This window comes from Amblyomma mixtum, chromosome 1 (genome assembly GCF_055824585.1).
Source record: "Amblyomma mixtum isolate Tamu chromosome 1, ASM5582458v1, whole genome shotgun sequence".
In the NCBI taxonomy this organism is placed as follows: domain Eukaryota; kingdom Metazoa; phylum Arthropoda; class Arachnida; order Ixodida; family Ixodidae; genus Amblyomma; species Amblyomma mixtum.
Window position 1 is genome coordinate 27,431,094 of NC_143012.1, and position 9,096 is coordinate 27,440,189.

Sequence of the window (9,096 nt, forward strand, 5' to 3'; positions counted from 1 at the left end):
TTGGGGGGGTACGGTGGCCACAGCTGGCCCAGGACAGGGTTAATAGGAGAGACATGGGAGAGGCATTTGCCCTGCAGTGGGCGTAGTCAGGCTGATGATGATGATGAGAAAGCGCATATATTCCCCGCGATAAATTCACTGTTGTAACGGACTGGCTTTTCATGAGCTTTCAGAGCGCCTGGTTCGTTTGAAGCGCTTTTACGCGTCAGTTCTGTAATTTTGTTGTTAACACTGCGATGGCACTAGCCGCCTTATGTGGCCGAAATGGATAGTCGTTCATAAAATTCGCCCATTGGCTCCAGTAAGATGACGTCACCGAAACCGAAATGACGTCATTTCCGATAAAGACATCACCAGCTGATAATGCTGTCATATTACCAATACAAGATGGAATTAGGTGTCCCTGATTTTTTTTTTTTATGACAGAAGGCGTTACAGTCGGTGTACGCGACCTCTCAAGATTGAATGAATGGCGCAGGTTCCTCCTAAAGAGCCTTTCATATTCAACTGCTCAACTTCTAAAGCTTTCATTGTCGACTAATCCCATTTAAATTTATTACTTTTACTTCCCGTCCCCACTTTGGTACTTCAGCGAAAGAGTACCCACTTCACAGTCCCGAGTTTTTCCGAGAGCACTCCCGTGCGCGAAGCGTTTGAGGTTCGAGCCTCAATTGCATCGTATAGACGTCGGAACGAACTTGTACGAATAACCCCCCTGTGGAAAAGGAAAAAAAAAAAAGAGTGCAGAACGCTAAACATTCACAGTCGAGTCCCCGACCCACACGACGGGCAGCACGTTGGAACTCGGCGGCTTGAAGCGTTCTCGAAGAGAAAGAAATCACTCTCTCTTTGATCTCTTCGCCTCTTAGTCTCCTTTAATGCATAGCCAAGACCACTCGTCCGAGTGCTTTCCAATTTGGAGTTGACGATGCGCCTCCGCGCACGATGGCTGCGTCATTTGTCTATTAGTTTTGTAAAGCCCCCGCGAATGTCGTCGTCTGCTTTTTCTGACAAAACGAAAAGGAGAAACGAAAATGAACGGAACAAAAGAGCTCGCGCCTTCCTTTCCCTCGTTCCCCTGGAACGTTTTCCTCCTGACTTTCCCTCCTCCTCCGCCGTCGCTAGGGCGCGAACAGCGACCGTTTGATCCGTCGCCGAGAGTCCTTTAGCGCGAGCGCTTCCCGAAGCGGCGCGCGCGTGTACACTTCGGTCACGCATCGCAGGTCCCGCGTTGGCCCCCGGGATTTCTCACACCCCGTCCTTCCTTTCAACAGGCGAGGGATATATCGACGGCAACGACGAGACGCCTTGCTTCCGTTTCCTCCTTCCGTTCTCCTGCACCTCGAAGCAAGCACTCGAACGTATATACGTTAGGCGCCGTCTTGGATCCGTCGCATACGCGTCTTCCATAAGCCGGGCCGAGAGCGAAAACCGTCGACGGAACCCCGCTTCTCCGAGTCGCTGCCGTCTTTTTCGTCTTACCGTAGCCTCTGCGCTTGCTGTTCTTGCCCTGGCATTCTCTGAGCGGAGCAAGCTATACGTGCAGGATTTGCCGTTGCTGCTGTTTCAGCCCGACTCTGGTGTTGGTGCCGGCTGTGAGCGAAGGAGAGGCAGGCGAGGCGGTACGCGCCCAGCTTGTTGGAGAAAATCCCGCTTTTAGCCCCGACGCCCCGGGCCCCCGCTGTTGGCGCTGCGAGCAGGAGGCATGTTGGTTGGCGTCGAGTCGCGCGCGCGCTTGGCGCGCCGCGCCGAGGAGACGCTAGCGTAGAATGCATGCATAAGCGATTTTGCCCTGTGCTGTATGCCCGAGGGGTCTCGAAAGGGGCCTGTATACTTACCGGCTTGTCCGGGGGGGTCGCCGCGGTTGTGCGTATGTGGCACGTGGTAGCGTATAGTGGTAAGAAAACGGAATGCCCTTACCCCGAGGCCACGTTAAAGAAGGGAAAAAACGGTAGTCGTAAAGTGGCTAGAATCCTTGGCGGCCCGCACCCAGGAGGAATGGAAGTTCTATTCCGCGGTGCTGTGGGGGTTCGCCGATACGATGTCGTAGGAACGGGAGGGCTAAGTCTCGTTCGGAAGACGCCGCTAGAAAGAATCTGTCGGGGCAGCGGCGGACGAGTAGATGAGGGAGAGGAGGTTTGGGGGATTAGCCTAATCTGCGAGGCGGGCTTCCCAACCGGGCCGGGAGACGCCGATGCCGCCGGCTATAAAAAGTAAGCTGTAGCCCGGGGAAGGAAGGTGCCGGTGAGAAGGATAGGAGTGAGGGAAGCTCCGGGCGCGTGCTGGGTGATCCGGGTGGGAGCGAAGCGACATATTTAATACGGAGAATATACGTCTGTTCGATGGCTGGCTGGATATCTCACCATATGGAGGAGGGGTATATACCATATATGCGGCGGCTGGCTGGGGCTGGCGCCGCAGGACGATCCCGATAATCCTCGAGGTCCCGTCATTTCCACCGAATTCGCCGCCTTCCTCCCTCTTTCCATTTCGATCGCTTTATTGCACTTTGCTTCTTCAAAACTTTCACTATTGCGCGTTTCAGTTTTGAATAGGTTTCTTTCGATTCACCATATCGTTTCTCTATCGCTCCCCCACTGTTCGCTGGCGTTTTTCTTTCTGCCGAGATCTTTTTTCTTTTTTTTTTTTAATGTCATAGTCAGGGTGAAGAGAAACTGTTTTCACACACACCGATCTTCTCCCGTTTCATTGGTTTTTCTTTTCTTAACTTTTTTGTTTATGCATTTCATCGTTTTCAAGCACCCCGCGCCTCAAGCATGCCGCGTTGTTCCTTGTTCTCCGAGTGTATCCCCCATTCCCTTCCCTCTTTCCACCATCTCCTTCTTGAGACTGTGTGTATGTGGAAGGCAGGGGGTGTGGGCAGGGAAAGGCAGCTTTACAGGCAGCAAGGAGGGGCTCTGCCCGGGGCGCTCCCTGCCCCACCGCTCTCCAGAGAGATTTACTTGTCCGTGTGATGGATGGAGAAAGCGGGTTGCTGCCCCCTGATACTTCCCTCTCCTCTCTCTCTCTCTATCTCTATTACTTCTTTATTTTCTTCTTTTATAGTATCCAACCGCGGCGATATTGTTCTGAAAATTCCTACTGTTCTCTCCTCCTCCTCCCCAAAGTTCCTTTTTGGGGCCCCCGTCTTTCTTTTTATTTTTGTTTTGCGCCCGCGCACACGTTATTGCGGCAGCGTTTCACGTACGCTGCTTTTGTTGGCTTATTTGCATTTTCTATTGATTGAGTTTCACTTCGTTCATTGCCCCCACCCCAGCGCAGTCTTCGGCGCGTATATATGATTCTAAGGAAAATGATAGGTGTAACGTGAAGAGATCGGAAGAGGGCGGAGTGGGTGAGGGAACAAAGGCGGGTTAATGATATCCTAGTTGAAATCAAGAAGAAAAAATGGGTTTGGGCAGGGCATGTAATGCGAAGGCAAGATAACCGCTGGTCCTTAAGGGTAACGGAGTGCATTTCAGTAGAAGGCAAACGTAGCAGGGGACGGCAGAAAGTTAGGTGGTCGTATGAGATTAAGAAGTTTGCGGGGATACAGTGGCCGCAACTGGCAAAGGACAGGGTTAATTGGAGAAACACGGGAGAGGCCTTTGCCCTGCAGTGGGTGTAGTCAGGCTGACGATGATGATTATGATGATGATGATGATGATGATGATGATGATGATGATGATGATATGATTCTAAACCTCTTGGCGGCTAAGCGTGTCTCCCGCAAGGTTTCGTCCTCGTGTTTAAGATGAAGTTATTGCCGAGTATGCTTGCAAGCCTGCTCGATTTCTAAAGCCGTTTTCTCTTGCGTTCAATGCGCCACCATTGTGGGGCGTAAGTTTTTGTAGTAGCGGTTTACTTTTTCCTTGAAATGAAGGAGGATTTGACGCTAGTGAACGGCAGTTTCAATCGACGCGATTGGCTCCTCGGCGATTACACGAAACACCAACCTTGCGTAACAAGGCGTTGGGTCCGGTTTCTAAGCGCGAATACGGGTTACTGCGGCCCCCAGGCTAATCTCATACGCTGCAGTCGCCTTATATAACGGCAAACACGGTGTCCGCGCCGTGTTTGACCTTCAGGCTAGCGCTAAGAAGGAGGGAAGCGGTGGGGGGGGGGGGCTCAATTCTGCTGCAGTAGCAGCGTTATATTCGCGACCAAAGGGCGTCTGTCGAAACAGCTGGCCTGCACATGAGATATCGTTATGAAACTCTTGCTCTTGAATGGACATGTAAGGGAACTCCTTTAAAAACTTGTCGTAGACGACATTTTCCGAGCCATCCATGTACTATGCAAAACTGGCCTTTCAATGCGTGGAGTGACCTTTCGACACCAAATTCACGGGGCGTCTCGGAGCTATTTCAGAGTATATTTCTTTTATCGCGATCGTGCCTAAGAGCATGTACAGACGGCCGTACAGAGCGCAAGATTCAGCGTATGCAAAATTCTTGGATGACGCAATATGGATCCGAAGTTGATTTTGCCTTTCTTTCTTTCATTTCATTTAACCAGGCGTCGCAGTTTCGCAACTTGAAAAGGGCGCGTTTCGTGACTTGGCACGTCTCGAGCAGTTATGAAATGTGAGAGTTTCGTGTAACGCTGCAAGTATTGGAGTGCTATGTTCCTGCTGCTACACGGTTATATAAACCGAATTCAGAGGCTCTAATACTACGCGAAAACGGTGCGGAGAAATATGACCGGTGCTACTATTTTTTTTGCTCGTTTTATTATTTGTAACAAAAAACAATGATTTATTTATTCAGCTTCTTTTTTTTTAAGAATACACCGGGAGGCTCTCGGCGCTACGAAAATTTCTTTTGACAGTCTATAGACTGTCCATAAACAATCGATAAAGTCAATCACTCTACAGACAAATCCTAGAGAACAGTCTACAGGGAATACAAATCCTATAGACAGTCTGTTGAAAATCTGTAGATCGACCCTCAGAAAAATTTCATTGGAAAGCCTAAAAAACTGTTCATAGACGGCTGTCTATAAAGTCAATGACTGTCTGTAGACAAATCCTGGAGAATAATCTATAGGCAGTACAAATCCTATAGAGTCTGCTGACAATCTATAGATTTATGGACATTGACATTTAGTGTACTTTTCTTTATAGAATCTTTATAGACTATGAATAGACAAAAAGAAATATCTGTAGGAAGGCAATAGTAGAGTCCATTAAGTCTATAGACTGTCTATAGACCATTTTGATACGGGAAAGGACATTGCGTTGTAGTTGTCATGGAACGACGACAGCGCACCGTGCAACAACACTAATTAAAAAAAATGCCATGGGTAGAGATAACTCGAATTGAAATTAATGTGTTACCTAGCTCTATATACGTTGTTATGCGTCTCGTTTTGACCGAAAACAAAAAACTCAGGAAATTATGGCTTGTCCACTTTTTATATATATATATATCACATAAGACGATTACGTCTCTTAATGGGGCCTCAGGTTGGTCTTTGTGTCTGTGCCGAAGATACGAGAATGGGCACAGCCACCGGAAAGGCCTTTTGATACGCCCGCTTTGTTGGGCATTTAAGCCCTCGCGAGGAGAATACAAAAGTTGCGAGATTTTTCTCTCGCTGCCTCGCGGGATGCATTCCGGCACAGATCTCTTTGTCCCTACCGAAGCCCCAGAAGTGGGCATATAAGACGCGATTGTGCCTCTCCCGCAATTGTTACGTCTGTCTGCCGCCGCTCCCCACCTCGGCTCTCCCCCTATCGGTGAAGTTCAAGGATGGCCTAATCTTTCCGGCTTCCATCTTTTACCATCCGCTGTAGGCGTTCGCACGGCCGCCAGAGAAGACCACATAATTGAGCAATTGAGAGGCACAAACACGTCCCTTTGTCTGCTGAGGCGATAGGGGAACTTCGATAGCGGACCTTCGCGTACCCCTGGATGCTTTTCTAAACCACGTGCCCTCTGCCTTCCAGGCATTTTTCTGTTCATTTATTTCAACGACCCCCCCCCCCCCCCCCCCCCCCCCCCCCCCCCGAGAGGCACCTTTATCTCAGCGCACAGCGGCGATGACGACGGGCTTCCGTGCCTGCCCTGTCTGCGAGGCAAAATATTTAGTTCCATGCAGTGCGCGCTATGGTTTCTTGCGTTTTGGCAGCGTTCCAAACATGTTATGCAGCTTCCACGAACGGTTGGTATATGAGCGTGCTGCTACCGCGGAAGGATACTTTATGAGACGTCAAGCTCAGTATACTGTATCAGATCCTACCGGCAGGCAAGCACTCCCTAAGTGTGAATCTATTCAGCGGCACACAGGTAGCTATCCAGCACTTTTCCACGTTCTAAGCCTTAGCCGCACTGCACGGCTCGCGTCTAGCCTAGTAGTTATACCGGGGCATGTGCGGACGGCGGTAGTCCACTACGGCGGTGCTGGGCCGAGGAGTTGATTCGAGCTATGAATGAGCTATTGTGTCAGAGAGCACTGTTGTCATCGCGACGCGGCTCTGGGAAAGCTCTCTGTGAGCCGCTCGGGCTATCGCTTTTCCCGTGTGGTTGGCGCTCGCGTCTCGCGCGTCTAGACCGCGCGAGCCAGTTCGGTGATTGTGGTGCTTGTGGGTCGGACTTGAGATTGTCGTGCAGGGCCGCCGCTTTTGTGTCGCCATTATCTGGGTAGTTGCGCGCAGCGCGGTGAAGGCTAATGAGAAGTCATCAGCCGACGAGGAGCGTGAACGCCTGCTGTAGACAGTGCGCTCCTAAACAGAAAGGTGTAAAAAGGGAGTAAGCTCTGGTCTAACACTCCATTTTATAAAAGGAAGGGCGCTAGATTACAGCTTACTCCAATTTTTACTCCCATACAGGCGTTAAAGGGGCCCAGAAACACAATCTTAGTTAACTGTTTTGCCTGTTGATTGCATACAGTGAGTTATAATGGTGCTATTAGCGTCGGTAACACCGCGTATATTCCGTTTTTTAATATTTTAATGTCCCCCCAAAAACAACTTCATGGCTCTGATGGTGTCGCCACACAGTGGCGGGTTTTTAGCAGCGGATATGACATCACCTGGCGCGAGCTTGATGACCGGACAAACAGTAAATATACTGCAAATTGTGTGAATAAATAGAGAAACATTTTGTCACCTGTCTGCGTTTTATATTATATCAACAAAGACAATTTGTTTGTCTTAGATAAAAGCCCTGCAAGGCAAGTAAAATAAAAATACACCACCAGGGGCGCTCTGGCATGGAAACAACGCTGCCAGTCTCACAGAGAGCAGGCAACCATGGAGTACAAACTTCCGCGACGTGCTCTGGCTGGCTGTTTTGATTGGTTGCGCCACGTGCCGTCATTGGGAGAGCGAAATAGGAGTGGGAAGCCCCGCCAAAATCGAGTTGAGGGCAGCGTTTTGTTTGCTTGTATTTTGAAATTTCTTCACTGAATAACTTCCGTTCCTGTGCATCGATTCCTGTAATTCTTTTTAAGTCAGCATCTGTGTGACATAAAGAACCCACCTGAAGTATAGCCGGTATTCCCCCAGGCAGTGTTTCGCAGCCCCTTTAACGTGTTTAGAGAGTACAGTCGTGAACGGTAGGACAGGGAACAAAAGTTTCAACACTAATTTGTTGACTCATGCATAATTATGCGTAACTAGCGCAGTTTTCTTTTCTGATTTAGGACTAGTTTTCCTCTTGGCGTATAATATCCAAAAGTCATTCTGAACTTGGATAGAGAAATAACCAGCAAATTTTGCGCAAAAAGTTTGTTCTGTTTGATATCGCTCACGACTGTATATACATCAACGGTTTGTTTGCTTTTCGTCAGCTTTCACCACTGGCAAGGTCTTATCATGCCAGTCACGAAGCTCTCTCCATTGAACCTCTTTTGCAATGATGTAGGGTTTGATTGGTCAAGATACTAGAGGTTTACCGATGTCCACATCTCCTGTAGTATTCGAGCAAACTCCCCAGGGCTGCTAAAAAGTTCGGGGAGGGTCAGTGTTCGGAAAGTGGCCACGAGAGATACTTTCATTATCAGGCAGTTTCTCAGCTGACTTTGTTCACAACGCCTGAAATACAGGGTCGACGGGATAGGCTGATCGTTCCTGATTTATATGGAGAGAAGTGGCAAGGAAGCAGCACATATCAAAAACTATACTCATTTCATGATAGGTCATGATTAAGTTAGCATTAAAAGTACGACAGTGTACCTTTGTTATAGCGAAGTTGAAGGGGCCCGGCGGTTACTTCGTTATAGCCGTAGCTTCTTTACAGCCCATGTTGACCGAGCTTCCTAAGGAAATCGTCGTTGCTTCGTTATATCCATTATTTCGATATAAACTGTTTCGCTATAACGAGGTTCGACTGTAATACACCCTGCTCCTCGAAGACAATCTAGGTACGCCTGGAAGTATCGTTAGCTGCGTTGGTGGTGGTGGTAAAACTTTTATTTCCCACAGTTTATTTCTTACTTTTATTTCCCCTCTACACTTGGCGCCTAGCCGAGTGTCGGCTAGGCGCCAAGTGTAGAGGGCAGCTCCCACGTAGGCACAGAGAGCCCGAAGCTCTCCGCCACTGCGCGGGCCTCTTGGACAGCCCGATTGCAGTTTACTACTTGGATGGAACATGTATGCATGGTTGTTGCATCCGCTCCGAAGGCTGTCCTCTGGCCGGCTCCATAGTGGCTGTCAGTCATCGCTGCGTCACTCAAAGGACGGCGAGCGCGTTCTGTGTCCCTGAGCGAAGATGAGGAGCATGAACTATTCACCGGCATCCATGATGCCTGATCCGATTAGGGCCGCGGGGACGCGCATTGTTGGGCCCTGGTCTGAACCCGGCCTGTTCTTTCCCGCGCGACGTGCGTGCCGCACCAGCGGTCGGGGGTGAAGGGGAGAGTGTACTATATGTACAGAACGACTGCGAACAGCGTTAATGGGAACAGACGTTCTCGCACACGGTCGCGCTCGCGAATTGCGCCCCTCGATGCCGGATAAACGTCCGCTCCGTATGTTATTCCCTCTCTCGTTCTGGATTTCCTTTATCTCTCCTCTCCCCCGCACTCCCCGCCGCCCCGGCACCTCTCCCCCTTTTGCACTTCCTTCCCCTTCCTCCTTCAATTTGCTTCCTT